This window comes from Oreochromis aureus, linkage group 3, assembly GCF_013358895.1.
Source record: "Oreochromis aureus strain Israel breed Guangdong linkage group 3, ZZ_aureus, whole genome shotgun sequence".
Taxonomy (NCBI): Eukaryota; Metazoa; Chordata; class Actinopteri; order Cichliformes; family Cichlidae; genus Oreochromis; species Oreochromis aureus.
The window spans coordinates 6464726-6481012 of NC_052944.1; positions in this window are offsets into that span (position 1 = coordinate 6464726).

Genomic DNA, 16287 nt, shown 5'->3' on the forward strand with positions numbered 1-16287 from the left:
CCTCGTTCTAATGTTTTCTCTGAGGCTGCTGTAAATGCGAATATATTTACTGTGGGTTTTGCTTGAAAAAGCTTCACGTTTTGAAAAACTGAAATCTTGAAATTAGAATTGTTGTGCCTTATTTTGTGGATCTTTTTACGCATATTCCTTTTGAAAATACTAAAATTTGTATATTTATTTATTTTTGTTTGTCTGATAGCATTTATTTATAAAATAAATCGGACATCTCAAACAGTTACTCGCTATTTACTCAGTACTTGAGTAGCCTTTTCACCAAGTACTTTTTTACTCTTACTCGAGTAACTTTTTTGACAACTACTCTTTACTTTTACTTGAGTAATAATATTTTAAAGTAATGATACTCTTACTTGAGTACAATTTTTGGATACTCGACCCACCTCTGCCGAGAGGGAGGGAGATGACGCTGCCGAAGTCTGCTAGCAGCGAGACGTCTGTGACGCCTGATGAAAGACCTGGTGCTTAACTTTGTCGCCAGGCCGGCGAGTTTGCGTCTGAACTCCCCTGAGGTTGGATGGATTGACGGGATCCAAAGACTTTTCCCGTGAACGAAACAACACGAACAGTGGCTGTGTCCAAATTAAGGGTATGCACGCTTGAAGTACGCATTTCAAGTGCGAGTACGTCACCGCCACGCGACGACGGCTGTCCCAATTCGAAGTGTATTTCAAATGCATACTCCAAATGCGCCGTTGATTTCCCCAAATATCAAGCCTGGTCCGGTGCACGCTTCGTGGTCTAATATATCCCACAATCCATAGCGCGGCGGTGGGTGTGGATAAATTTGCCGCAAAATACGGCAGAAAGGAGCGGCCGAAGAGTGAACTGTCAAAAGTAAGTAATGAATATGATGTCACTTATTTATGTGCGAATGTTTAAGAACATTAAAACATTACTGTTGGCCACATGTCGGCAAAGTTATGAGACATTAGTGATGTTTGTACCTTCAGTGGTAACTTGGTTTTAAAGCCTTTAAAATATAATAATACAATAGTTGACCTTAATCTTACAGAGAATGTGATGATTTTATGGATAATTAAAGTCAGTCATATATCCACAAACACAACAAGCTGAAAGTCAGTGATGCTGCTCGGTTTTCAGTCCTGAATATCACGGCACAAGCAGGATTCACTGCACTGTTAATGTTAGCTATGTTATATTGCTGCCTCTGTTCGGTGGTGTCGAGCCAAACGGACTTTAACGTGTGTTTGAACGAGCTGACGGTTCACTTGTTAAGCTGAAAGAAAGATGCTTTAATCACAGGAGTCACACATGTGTCCACTGGACCATCTGGGAACTCTTCTTGTTTAGCACTCGTAATAACACAAACACTAAATCCTCCTTCTCTTGTGCTGTTTTGTAGCAGTGTGTACACCTGAGACCGTCTGTCTGTCTGTCCTGCACTCTCTCTCTGTTTCTTTCTCTCTGATTGTGGAATAAAAGTATGAACATGTATTTATAAGTTACACTTGTGTTTGAATCCTGCAGCTTATCACACATTTGATTTCCATGTGTGACGACTGCAAGTGTCCAGAGTGAGGACAGACTGAGGGACCCACTGCTGCACATCATCTGTGAGGCTTTGCACCCCTGATGATCCACCAGGACAAACTCAGCAGTGTGTGAGGAAGAGGAGGAGGAAGAGCCAGCAGCAGCTGACAGATGGAGAGAATAGACAGACTGTTCCCTGTTTGTGAAGGACTGCTAGGAAAGTTTAACATAACTAATGTCTGTCCTGAATCAGTCTTATTAGGTAATGTTCAAATAATGTTATCATCCCAGTGTTTTCAGTGTGGGAGAAAGTACTCAGCGCCTTCAGGTTACACACTATGAAAGGCAGCAACAAGTTTAATATTCAGAAACCTAAAGTATGTATCAGCAGCAGGATGGAGCTAAAAATAAATGTTTGTTTCCGTTCTATGAAGCTTTTGAGTATTTTGGATTAGTAGTACTGCTGTGTTTGTTGCATCATATTGCTGTAACTGTTTATATGCTTTATATATTCTGAGCTAAGTTGATCTATAGTGTTACATCATATTCTATAAGGATGTTATGTGTTTGTATACTTTCTGCCCAGTTTGACCCATTTAGCAGAAGTCAGCCTGTTTAAGGCTCTGATATCTATTCTGTGTGACTTAAAGCAGTTATGACATGGTCTGATTTTCTCACCCAATAAAGGGATATTTAATATATCAGTCTACTCTTCATTTTATCAGAAACTGTTTTCACAGCTCGTACATTCATTTTCTTTTTACACATATATGTAAGCATTGAGCCAAATTTAGTAATGCCAACATATTAAAAGAACAACATTTGTCTCTTATATATAAAACATCTACATATACACTGTCAAAGATACTTGTTTTTGAGTGAAGATTTAAGGTGATAGGACATATAAATAGCTGCAACTTGAATCTTTACTGAAGCTCAGTGTTAGACACAGAGTTCACTCACATGAATTTCACTCACATGTGCTGTACCAGTGTACCTGCACATGTGATGTGACAATAGAAGTGATTTGATTTGAGAGTTCAAACTCACTGCTGTAATAACTAATAATGATTAATATAATAAGTATAATGTTGGCCATATCATATTTACACTGACTTTAGTCTCATGAACAACATTAACTATTTGTTATTTACTAGCTAATCTTATATGACTGTTCAGTACAGAAATGAAGCCCAACAATCATGTTTTACAGTCCTGTGGTCTCAGCCTCAGATACTTTTCAAATCACACAAAGCTCATGTAGAAACAAACAAAATATGTTCTCCTTCATTTCTGTCGACCACACGTTTCCAGCTATCATGGTTGCTTAGCAAGCTGGGCAGCGCAGCAGAGGCTAGACCGTCCCATTTCACAAGCCTCGCACTTCCGGCCTTAGCGGTCTTTGAGTACGCGGCCCTTGAGGACCGTTGAGGGTGCGTACTTTAAGGCTGCAGACCCTGAATTGGGATACAGCCTATATGTATGTGTTATGAGAGTGTGAGTAATGTGAATGTCTAAGTTGTGGGATAAAATTGAGGCACAGGCAGCCAGAAGGGGACAGAGGGGGGGATGCCTCCCCTGCACCCTGGTGACACACCTTTACCCCAAGGCCCTGCATGTGTGGGTGATTGTGGTGGAGCGGGAAGAGGGAGGCAGCTGGAGATAGGGAGGGGCAAGGGGGCCCAGGCCCATCCGGACCGGGGCCCAGTTCAGCAGCGCCGCCCGGCCCCACAGAGCCCGGGACGGCCCACCCGATCCCACCACAGAGAAAACTGCACCCACCCTGTCATCCACTTATCCTCCAGGCTACACAAGACAATAGACACCCAGGCTGAGTTCTTCCTCCACCTCTCCTGTATCTCCCCCACCTGCAGAGTGAGTTCCTGGAGAGAGGAGACCTCCTGCAAGATGTAACAGCCTCCCCCACCAGTCTTCCATACAAATGTTAGACATGCAAACACTTAACACAGTAACACTGAAAGCATTTGAGTGTAAATTTCTTTCAAATCAAACTTTATACACAATCACAATAATGGAAAAAAGTCTAAATATTAAAACACTACAACCGCCGAAGAAACAAATAAAACCGATCACAATCAACATCAAAATATGATCATAGAAAAATAGAAGAAGAAGATGACAGCTCCAGCACCGCCCACGACCCTGAAAAGGATATGTGGAAGCGAACGGATGGATGGAAAAATAGAAGAAACATATCACACAATTCATATACGTTCATGTGATATCTTTGGGTTCAAAAAACCCAATAACCTTGAATCCTTCTTTTAAATTACATTTAAATTTCAGCTGGTAGCAAAGAAATTAATCAGAAATTAACCACAATTAATCTGCAGCTTCATCAATGTGATGCTGAGTTTCTGACTGAAATTCAGTCTGAACATGTCTGACTCTGTTAAACAGTCAGAGTGTTTCTCTAACAGCAGGAGCCTCTTTACACTCAGCTTCACACAGACGAGCTGAGGAACGATCAAGCAAACTTCTTTTTCTGTCATTTTTAACAGCAGCTTGCATCCAAAGATGTTGAACTACTGCCATCTCCTGGCTTTTACTCTTACTTCTCTTCCAGATCCTCAGATCATCTTGATGAGATCAGTATTTCTCAAAAAATGAAAAACCGCTCCTTTCACCTCATCATGACTTAACTGATTAACCACTTTTTCAAATGTAAGTTTCATTTCACCACCAGTTCCTACCCTCAACACTCTTTGACTTCTATACTTCCTGCAACTAATAACCACATGTTCAACCGTCTCCATAGCATTACACCATCACATAACCCAGTCGGATGTTTCCCCATCATAAAAAGAGAACCATTCAGAAAGCAATGACCTGTTTGTATTCTCCTGCTGCCTATTTAACCCACGACTCCTCTGAACTTCTATTGTGTTTTGTACCCCATGTCTCCCTTTTGTTCCATTATCCCATGCCATTCTCCAGAAATTCTTACTTTGTGTCCAAACTATTCTTTTCCCTCAGATTTCAACAATGGTATCTGCACATCTATGTCTACTGTTTTAACAGCTGCTTTAGCCAACCTATCTGCTCTTTCATTACCCACAATACCTCGGTTGAGGGGGTCAGACCAGCACAGTCTCTTTCAGCACACATGGATAGTTCCTCAGTCTCATAGACACTGAGAACAATTTGTGTGTGAGACTAAAGAAACAGTCCACACATAATTGACCAAAAGGCCTCTAAAGATCTGTGGTTGCCACATTTCCGCATGACTGTTTAATTACAGCAAAAACCATAATTATAATTATCTTGATTGATATTGTAATCTCAGTTTTCAACACAATTGTTCATTAACTTAAACAATGTTACAAGATAAATATATATTCTTAGTGCTTATTTTCTGATTAGATGGTTTTATGTATTTTAATAAGAGAGGCCTTTATAAACCAAGCCCAGATGTGAGAAAAAAATAGGTCAGAGGTTGACAGGTCGCCTAGCAACAGAGGTTTTAGTAAGGGGAAGTTAAGAAACAGGAAGTTTAGTGCAGAGCTGCAGAGGCATATTAATAAAATACAGGAAACCAGACAGAAAAAGCGGAACTAAGTAACACACACATTAGTCAGACCAGAAGGAGTTGTTTTGATGGAAACTGTGTGTGTCTGTGTGCAACACGTTCTCACTCCCTAAGCGTAACATTTTACGCTAGGTGACAAATCGTCAACATATTACGTTTTCGGGCACCCAACGCGTTCCTACGTGACGACATCGGAAAACTGCGGACACATGAGAACCGTTTGCACTCAATCTACACATCTTCGCTTTTTCCCTTAAAATCGCTTGGGAAAACACTATTTCATGTCATTAAAGTGCTGGTTAACGTTAGGAATAAGGTTATGGTTAGGTTTAGGGATAAGGTTATGGTTAGGTTTAGGGATAAGGTTATGGTTAGGGATACGGTTACGGTTAGGCTTACGGATAAGGTTAGGTTTTGAGCTGCAATACAGGGCTGGAACCCGCCGCGTACTATAACAACGTGGAAGGTCACCTTTCGCGTTCCTCAGGAACGCCGCAGGACGTGACAAAACGTCGGGATGTTACGCCTCGGGAGTGAGAACAGGCTCCTGTGTGTGACCTATAGCAGAACTATGTATGCGTATTTTGCCTGGCAATGCTTTTAGAACTGGGGTACGTGCTCGTGGCTGCAGGTGTCCATTTCCGGAAATGTACAATAAAGATCATTTTTTGAGCTTTCACCACTCTGAGTCGGAAGTCTTTCTCTGTCGCCAAAAGAATTCAAAAGAACGGAATTTAATAATTGGTGCCAGTGACCCGGATTCTTTTGCGGCTGAGAGGACAAATTCGGCTTAAGGTGGGATCTGATATGAGGTGAACAGGAGACCGGTCTAAAAAGATTTAAAGGTAGGCACAGCCTGTTCAAAGAAAAAAGCCAATTGTGCACATTGGATGAATTCTAAATTATCTGTTCGCCGAGCTGATGATCTTCACCATTAAATTGGCTCAGTAGTGGTGAAATTAAAGTAAATTATAAAATCTGTTAAGTAGATTTTGGGTGACATGCCCATGGTGATTTTGGGTAATTTGTGATAAATAAAAAGTAAAGTCTGGGGAATATTTGATGAAAACTTATTGTTGTTAATGCTGGGGTGAATTTTAAAGTTGATGTGACGTGTGCTTAAAGTTGATGTGTTAGGGGCGTGTCAATTGTGTTACGTCAGCCAAGAAAAGAGATTAGATTAGGACATTCGGTTAAGGGATTTAATTCCCAAATTGATTATAGGGTTGGACCCGAGCATCAGATAAATAAACTGGCGATTACAGTCCACAGTGCTGCTTCTAAGTGTATTTAAATTGATCTAGGACTGGGGTTGGACTCCTAGGAGCACAGTGTTCAGCGTGTGGTAACGACTCCTGATCGTAGACGCGCGGTCAGGCCTGGCGACGTCCAGTTAGCCCGGGTGGTTCCCGCGGGGATTCAAACTCCTGTTAATAACCAAGTGGTCGAGGATCACTTCTTTCCTGTGGTGTTTGAGCGAAGAGCTTGGCTCAGGCGTGACCATTTCAATGCGGGTGACAGGTAAAGCTTTAAGTAAAGCTTCAGGCGCCAGTTAAATACTGAGACACTGGTTAAGTGGAGCTTCCGGTCAAGCTGCGGGGAGCGCTTTTAAATTAATATAGGGCCTAGAAATTTGACCGTTATCGGTGACGGCGTTCCCGAAGCGGGTTGATTTGACCAGCAAGGTTGGACCTGGGCTTAGAGGCTTTTAAATTTGTCAAAATTGTGTAAGAAAAGTCTGGTATCAGCAGAAGGGGCATAAGGGTTGGACCCGGGTGTTGGACACCAGAAAACCCCCGTAGGGATCATGGTGTTTGTGTCTGTATGTACTTGGGTTGTCTGATTATTGTGTATTGCTGCAAGTGTGCAAGAATTCTGCTAACCATGCTGAGGATTTTGATCTGAAGGGTGTCGTTTGGTTAATGTTTGCAAATGCAAAGAGCTTCGTATATGTGTGTGTGTGTGTGTGCTGAGGGTGCATTCTTTTTATATTAAAATTAGTAGAGTTACAGAGGGTATATAGAGTGTGATTCATAAAATAAGAGCTCGATTAGAAACGGATGAAAATCCAGTAAAGTGAAGAGTGTGTGTGTGTGTGTGTGTGTGTGTGTGTGTGTGTGTGTGTGTGTGTGTGTGTGTGTGTCTGGCAGGAAGTGAAGCAGGAAGTCTGAATATAGCTTGTGAGCTTGTGAGAGACGTTTCAAAATGAAAACAGAGGAATTAGAGAATGAAAGTGCAAAGTAATAGTAATGAAAATGATATTAAATAAATGTCTTAGTACAGGTCTTAATACAGGTGCCCATGGACTTGCTCAACCTCCTGGAAGAATACGGCGGAAAAATGATAGATTAACAGAATTGGGACGAAAACAGGCTTTGGTTTAAAATTTCACAGCTGCACCTCTCATCCTGTCCTTATCCTGAGAAGAAGCTTAAAGGACAGTTAATCTCTTGATGAAGACAGAAGACAGACAGAACAACACCGTGGACTTGAAGAATTAACAGCAGGCAAAAAGACACTGAAGGGTCCAGCAGCATGTATGTTGATGGAAACATGCGCTCTGAATTACAAGCTGGAAAGTGTACCAGTGACATGACTGTGTGAAACCACTGGATGGGACTGTCTGAGTCTCATATTTGCCATGCTGGGAGTTAAGCGCCAAGAAAAGACTGAAAAGAGGAAGAGAGAATGAACAGAGAAGAAGAAACAGCTGATTTGGGCCTGTGTTTGATTTGGGAGGCCACACAGGAAGTTGAGAGAAGAGGGGACGAGGACCGGTGAGAGGTGAAGGCTGGACGTGTTAAAGTGACAGCAGGAAAATTGGGTTGAACATTGAGGCTGAATTTGTGGGGTTTAGAAACATCCAGAGCATCACAACAGATGTTTTAGTATTTGACAGTGACACCAACTGTGCCATGTGTGCAACAGCGAAACCACCCAATCCAGGACCCTCCATCACTGACTGGGTATAGTGTTTTTAAAAAATAGTTTTATGTTATCTACAACAAAGTATTTGACTCTGTGTTGTTAAGGATTGTAATTTATTAAATCATAGAATTATTTACTTCATGTGTTTATGAAAGCTCATATGTTATTTGTTTACAGCTTCAGTGTGATAACTGCAACTGCTGGTTCCATTCTGAATGCCTGGACATGACAAATGAACAGCTCAGCAGTGCTCAGAAGACAGAGTGGAAGTGTGTGCTTTGTGTAACCTAATTCCACATGCAGTGAAAGCTACTAGAATAATCTGCTTATAGTTATTATTGGTGTTTTGAGGAACACATGTGTAAAACACAATATGTATAACATTCTTGCTTTGAGCATGTATTTTAAGTATTTCCTTTTTGAGTTTTTGGGTTGATTTGTGTGATGACAGATAATGAATAATAATATATCAAAACTGTATAATAGTAATCTGAGAAATCAGTAATATGAGAAATGTAATTTGTCACCCCGACCGGTCGCGGCAGATGGCCCCGCCCCTCGCTGAGCCTGGTTCTGCCGGAGGTTTCTTCCTGTTAAAAGGGAGTTTTTCCTTCCCACTGTCGCCAAAGTGCTTGCTCATAGGGGGTCATATGATTGTTGGGTGTTTCTCTATATGTATTATTGTAAGGTTTAACTTATTATGTAAAGTTCCTTGAGGTGACTATTGTTGTGATTAAGCGCTGTATAAATAATGTCTAAAACTAAAGTTGCTACTTGAGGTGGTGTGTGAAAATATTTTCATAATAATGATGTTTTGAAAATTAAAATTTTGTGTGGAAATATATTTCTTGTTTTTAAGCAAATACTTGAATGAACTCATTTTGTTCAGTAATGGATTAGGTTATAATTTTATCAGAAAACAGTAATTTTGGGTGTGGATCACATGGTGAAGAGTGGGGGTCACCCAGAGTCAGAATCCAGTGAGATAACTGTGTCACCTCTGACAGTTTTCCTGTAATCTGAGCTCAAAGATGAGAATATATAGAGTACAGTAGAGTAAATTAGGTAAAGTTTACTGTTGATTTTCTGGAAAACCGTACAGTAATTTGGGGTGTGGATCACAGGGTGAAGAGTGGAGATGGCCTAGAGCAGTGGTGCCCAAACTTTTTTTTTTGCTGGGCCCCCCTTTGTTTTACAAGAAAACTGTTCGCGTGCCCTGCGTGCACGCACGCACGCACACATAGGCACACATCCTCCAACCACACACACCCATATTTTGCTCCATTGCAGTTTATTTCACACCTCTAACATTTAGTAAACAATCAAGCAAATACAAGTAATCTGCAATAAATTACAGGTAGTAAGAAAATAAACTACTAACTAATTTACGCTACGTCGCATAAACGCAGCTGTTTTCGTCCACACGTAAACGGCATTTTGAATCACCGAAAACTCTTTTGCGTTTACGTGTGGACAAGGAATACAGAGTTCATCACACAACGTCAAAGGTATGCGCCTTTTTTCACGTCACGCTGTGCACCACGTTATTGTTTACATGGGATGAATTGCAGAATGGCAGATAGAGACAAAATACTGTTAATCTGACTATCTGCAGGTTTTACACGCTAACATATACACACGCAGTTACTGTCCCTCCGTTTACAAAGGCAGAGGCGTCACGATGTGATTATTTGACGTGTAGTTGTTTTTTCCTGTGTAATAATATTCAACATTGCTATCTTTTCATTTTTCATTTTTCAAAAAATGTCTCTCTGTACAAAATAGGTTTAAAAACATAAACAGCTGTGGGATACTGTTTGTCTGTGATTTGAACCGGGGGAACAAATCGTGGCAGGATCAGCCTGATATTATTTGTATCCCAATGTAACTTTACTGTATAAAGTATAGTAGAGTATGTATATCTCCAAAATGTCAGTAGTTAGTCATTACAAGAAGTCTTTGTGAACTAAAAATCACAAATGTGGGATACTGTTTATCCGTGATTTAAACAGCCCAGCGCTGCTCCCGACTAAGGGAAAGCCAATTCTGCAGGGAGACCTACCTCGGCACCTGTGCAGGTGAAGCCAAAGGGCAGATATGCTTCACCACATTTTCTAGTCTTTGGCTTAGAATGAAGTTGATTTGGAAACATATTCAGCGATGCTTCATCTCCTGCTTTGCGTTTCTGTAGGCGCCCCATGCTAGCAGTGTCCAAGCGTTTTGTTTTTTCTCTCCCTTTTCATCCCGCGCCCCCCCTGCCATGGCTCTGGCCCCAGACTTTGGGAAGGTCTGGCCTAGAGTCAGAATCCAGTGAAATACCTCTGTCACTTCTTACAGTTTTCCTGTAATCTGAGCTCAAATATGAGAATATTCAAAGTACAGTACAGAAATAGTTACGATTGGGGGCGATCGTGGCTCAAGAGTTGGGAGTTCGCCCTGTAATTGGAAGGTTGCAGGTTCGAGCCTCGGCTTGGACAGTCTCAGTCGTTGTGTCCTTGGGCAAGACACTTCACCCGTTGCCTACTGGTGGTGGTCAGAGGGCCCGGTTGCGCCACTGTCCGGCAGCCTCGCCTCTGTCAGTGCGCCCCAGGGTGGCTGTGGCTACAACGTAGCTTGCCATCACCAGTGTGTGAATGGGTGAATGACTGGATATGTAAAGCACTTTGGGGTCCTTAGGGACTAGAAAAGCGCTATATAAATACAGGCCATTTACCATATTTCTTTTGTTTTCTCTGAAATCGTTCTGTACTTTGGGCTGTAAGGCAGAGGAAGAGTGGGGGTCTCCCAGAGTCTGAATCCAGTGAAATATGTTCATCACCTTCAGAAAATCTTTCCAAATTGGAATAATAAGAAGATCAAAAATACAGTAAAACAATTTTATTTAGTTGGGGTAAGATCAGGGTGAGAAGACAATTCTTTGGAAATATATTGTCAGCTCTTACAGAATTTAACATTTGTAGTGTAACAATTATCTCTCTCTATCATATATCTGATATTTCTAAAGTTAAAGTGGATTGAGCAGTAAAATAACAATGACAGGATACAGAGTCGTATTTCTAAGCCAGTCGGCACCCGTACCGTAACTCGCGTAAGAATAGTGCAACAACATTTTAGGTGCGGCTGGCGGTGCGGCTAGCTTGACTGTGACTTCGTAAGTGAGGGTTCACTTGACCGCAGACATACGTGCTATGTAACGATTCGCTAATTCTTTCGCACATCTGTAGGGAAGCCTGCCTATGAAATGGATCAAACAAATCCAGACTGGGTACCAACGTTACACATGGGGCACTCCGAAATCCGAACGTCGCATTCAGACCGTCTCAGGAACAACAAATAGCACTAGTTGGAGGTAAACAACAACCCCACCTCCAACCACAATCCATCATTTTAAAAGTTGCTCTTAGTGTCTGTCAATCAACAAATACATTTTGGAGGATTCATACGGCCTTAATGTGTAAACTGTTTAAAAATTCCCTTGTGTGTTTGCACTCTTTGCGTTGGACAGGCTTTCATAGTGGAGCAGAAGAGTGTGAAGGTGAGGCCTCAGCAGAAGTTATGGCAGAAGAGCAGCCAGAGATGGACACGACAGAAGAGCAACACCATAACAACCCTGTCACTGTGGCTGAGGGCCAGATTTGTGTTGGACATGTAGAGGCAGAGGTAGTGGGTGCAAATGCAGAAAATGGTGATCTGAGAGAGATACAGACAGAAGATCAAAGACCGACAAATGGTTGTGTGCGCTGTGTACAGAGCAGAGCAGAAATAAACCGGCTGCTGGAGGAGAACAGAAAGCTTAAATCACTGTTGGACAAGGCAGAGATGAATGAAAACTTTTTAAAGGGTGACACAGAAAAAGTGAAATATTACACTGGTCTTACTTGTTTCGCTATTTTTATGTCCGTGCTCGACAATGTAAAAGCTTTCCTACCAGCATCAGAGAAACTGTCGCATTTCCAAATGCTTTTACTCACACTTATGCGTCTTAGACTCGATCTTCCTGTCCAGCATCTTAGCATCTCTATTCAATGTCTTCCACAAAACTCTTTCTTCTGTCTTTGCTGATACAATTGACGTTTTGTATGCCCGCTTAGAAGTATTGGTACACTGGCCAGAGAGGCACTGTTTGCAAGCAACAATGCCTCCACGATTTACGGAAACTTTTGGAAATTGGGTAGCCATCATTGTTGACTGTTTTGAAATTCGTACAGAACGACCATCTAATTTAAAGGCTCGTGCTCAAACGTACTCGCACTACAAGGGTACACACACCATGAAATACCTGATCGGGATTACCCCACAAGGTGCAGTTTCATTCATTTCTAAGGGGTGGGGGCGTGCATCAGATAAACACATCACAGAGCAATGTGGCATACTTAACAAGCTGTTACCAGGGGATGTAGTTTTGGCTGACAGAGGCTTTGACATCAGAGATGCTGTGGGAATGATGTGTGTGGAGGTTAAGATCCCAGCATTTACAAGGGCCTCCTGTCAACTAGATGCCAAGGACATTGAAAATACACGAGCCATTGCACACCTAAGAATCCATGTCGAGCGAGTAATCAAGTTCAAAATGCTACACACCACCATGCCAATCCGTTCTCTTCTTCCATGTGAGGGTGAAGACGTTACCTATCTTGGTAAAATTGTGTGTGTGTGTTGAGTTTTGGTTAACATGTGCCCCAGTGTGGTAGTGAAACCAGACACACATGAGACTTGTTCTTGTTAATTAATGATTGTGAAAACTTTGAGTATGTCTCTGGAGACATAGTACTAGGAAAACCTTTTTTTATGTGTAATTGTATGAACACACTGACATTACGTCATGTAACCATTTCTGTATCTGTACACTATAATCGACAGTTTATCATCGCTTTGAACTCTTTGTTTCACTAAAATGATGTTATAATAAAAGCCAGATAAAGACAAATAACTGCATTTGACTCTTTATTTTACACTTTGACAATTGTTACATGGTAAGTGCTGCAGTGTTGAAATCAAGTTATACATATTTCAATGCACTTCTGACAAAAAACTAGACACCAGAAAGAAAAACGTGGCTGCATTTCGCATGGAGAAATGTTTTCCTACTAGTTCAGGAAGGCACACCTTCTGAAAGAACTCCTGAGCTTTCTTTAAACGCGATTCCCAGAAGTGCACATCAGGGAAGATGCGTACAACTGCCATGTCTTTTTGTGTCCATACCACGAGGTCACAGTGCTTTGCGTTGGCCACAAAGACCTGTGTTTGCACTTGTGAGTGAAAGTGGTGTGTCTTCTTCAAGTTAAGTCCATTTGCTGTCAACTCGAGGCAGAAGTCTTTGTCGTGCTCATCCAATGTTTGCTGAATGCTGTCAGAACTGTATTTAAATGGACATTTAATTTCCAGGCAGCCCTTCCCACAACATTCACACGTGGTTAGTCGACCAGGAGATGCTCCTACTTCAGGAAAAGCCGTGTTAACAAGAAAACCACACATACGGACCTGTAGGTTTTTGTGACACGCTGACATTTTCTGGGTGTAGGCGTGTCGAGCGTCCTGTTCACGCTCCAGTCCCCAAGTTGTTTGCACATAATAGACAGAGCTAACAGGGTAGCAAACACGATTAACCACAGTAATGGCGGGTTTTTCTACAGTGGTGGCACACACAGCGTGCATCATTGAAGCTGTGATTCTCCCAGCACGTCACACATACCATTGAGGGCTCCTGTGTTGTAGTCTTCTGCGTACCTCAATAGCTTCTGCCTGTTCATTAGTAACTTTTGCTGCGTTTACGTACTTTACACAGTGCAGTTGTAGCTCGGTAAGGCCAAGGGACTGTGCACCTGTGTTGTGCAAACACGCCAGAGACAGTGGTAATGTGGATGACTGGACAGTGTGTGATGTGCAGTATTTCTCCAATCCAGACAAACACACTGCTTTATTGTGTTTTTGAAGTGTGTCTAACACTGGTGACAACTCCTCAAACGTAGCAGAAGGAATCTTTCTTTTTGAAGGACGGCTTCTTCTGCCTTTCACCACAGACGGTCCGTTTATATTTTCATCAAGAGTCTTTTTTTGTGCTGCTGAAGATGTAAAGTCAATGTTATGGCCAACCTCTGGCTGTATCTTGATTGTGACAGTCTTTGTGCCACGGATCCTCACTGTTGCCTCCACTTTAAACAGAAGTGCAGCGACATGGGTGCAGGTCTCCGCAACTCCGGCCATACAGGTGCAGTGTGCGGCTTCGACCTTCCCCGTGGTGCTTACAATTACCCATGGCCGTAATGCAGGTTCATTCAATCTTTGGGAGTGCAGTACCTGGAACATACAAGGACAAGGTTGATGTAAAGACAATAAATGAAATGAGACAGGGAGGACACAAATTGGCTTTAAGTAATAATTTGCCCGATTATCAATGTGTTAGTTTGAATCTACTTTACATTTATGGGCACATGATATGATAACGATATTTTAGCAGTTCAATGATAAAAGTATAACATTAATTATGGTGGGGGGTGGACAATGGCTATTACACTCGATGCACTCCAGCTGACTTACCTTGGTATGAATGACGACGTACTCACAGTTTGGTGGCTTGAAAATAGCCAAATCTTGCACCCAGCCATTTGTAAATTGGATGTGCGCCTCCAGTGACTTGTAATTATGAAACTGGTTCGCAGTGTAAGCGCTTACTCCACTAACAAGATACGTGAAGATATCAGGGTAGGACAGTGGCGGTAAGTCGTCTGGGTCTTTACTCCACTGCTGTATTTCATATGGGTCCAGATTTGCGATGCACTCTAATTTTTTCAAGTACTGCTGCTTCGCCTCAGGACGCAATTGGTCTCTATACCGTCTGTTTTCTTTTGAGCTGCTTTTAAGCATGTTTCTTGTCGTCGTCATTCCAACACGGAGCATTTGTTTTGATTCGTGGACCCGGAAAATGGCGCAATACATTGCGGCGTGAACCAGGTGTAGGACTGAACTCTCCCACACACACCACATCACTATAAGACTGGACTCTCACACACATCACATCACCACACACACTCTGGTTTTTCTTCATGTACACTTCCTTATAATCTCTTTCTGCTATTTGCACATTTTTACTGTAAATTTCTAAGTTAAATCTGTAAATTTTGTAATAACCTGTAAATTGTAAATACTGTAAAACCACTGTCATTTAATGGTCGGGCATTGCACAGCTACAAGCATTTCACCTCATGTCATACTGGGTATGGTTGCGTGTGTGACAAATATAATTTGAATTTGAATTTGAAAGTCTTTCCAGGTGAGTTTGATCCAGGAGGGTCTGAAGCCAGAGTCAGACAGAGACTGTGCAGAGACTGTAGAAGGACAGAGCAGCAGCAGAGCAGTCCAGATACACTGATGATCCTCTGTCAGATCCAGAGGGACACACAGGGATGATGCTGGACTCTACAGTGGAGCTGTTCTCAGAGCAGTTCACTCTGCAGCACTGACAGTCATCTGCACTTCATTCCTCTGTCAGTCACTGCTGGATGAAGCTCTCCTCTCCACCTCCCAGTAACATGGCCCAGTCAGAGCGTCTCTACACACAAGCTGCTGCTGCTTCAACCTCTCTGGATCATCAGGACACAGCTGCTCCTCTCTCAGCACACACACCGTCCTGTTTACCATCAGCACCTCCACCTGCAGAGAGAAGACGGAAGAGCAGAGGAGATAAACGAGTGTTTCCAGAGACTCTTCATCAGCTGTCAGTCAGTGATGCTGCACATCCAGTACAAAGAGCAGCAGGGACTTCAGTGCTGGGACTGTACTAGGACTCATTGTTGCTTCACCTAAGATTTTTATTGAAGTTGATGAAAATGTTTTTCCCTCCTAGTTTGAGTTTGGACTTTCATTCATTAGAAGAACCTTGGTGTGTCCACTCTGAGCTCTGTAGGAACCCCAACAACAAGCCCAACAATCCAGATGGACGGTTCCAGCTGTTAACTGGAGGAATTCCATCCAAACATCTGCTCTCACTAAATTCTTCCTCACTTACAGACTGTGTTCTTCACTGCTTTAAACTTGGAAATGAATGCAGTCATTGGTCTGCGTGCTGCTTTGTTCAGAGAGCTGATTGGCTGTTGACAGCGTTTGATCAGAGCGTGTCAGCCGTTACTATGGTGACCATAAACGTGACAAAAAGGCAGAAACAGGAAGTGTTTGTGTCCAATCCTGAAGCCTGTCACCATTCTCCTCTCACAGCTTCACTGAGAAGCTGCAGCTTTACAGGAAACACTGGATCTTTGTTTCATACTGACTGTGTTTAGTACAATACTGCTGACAGCACCACC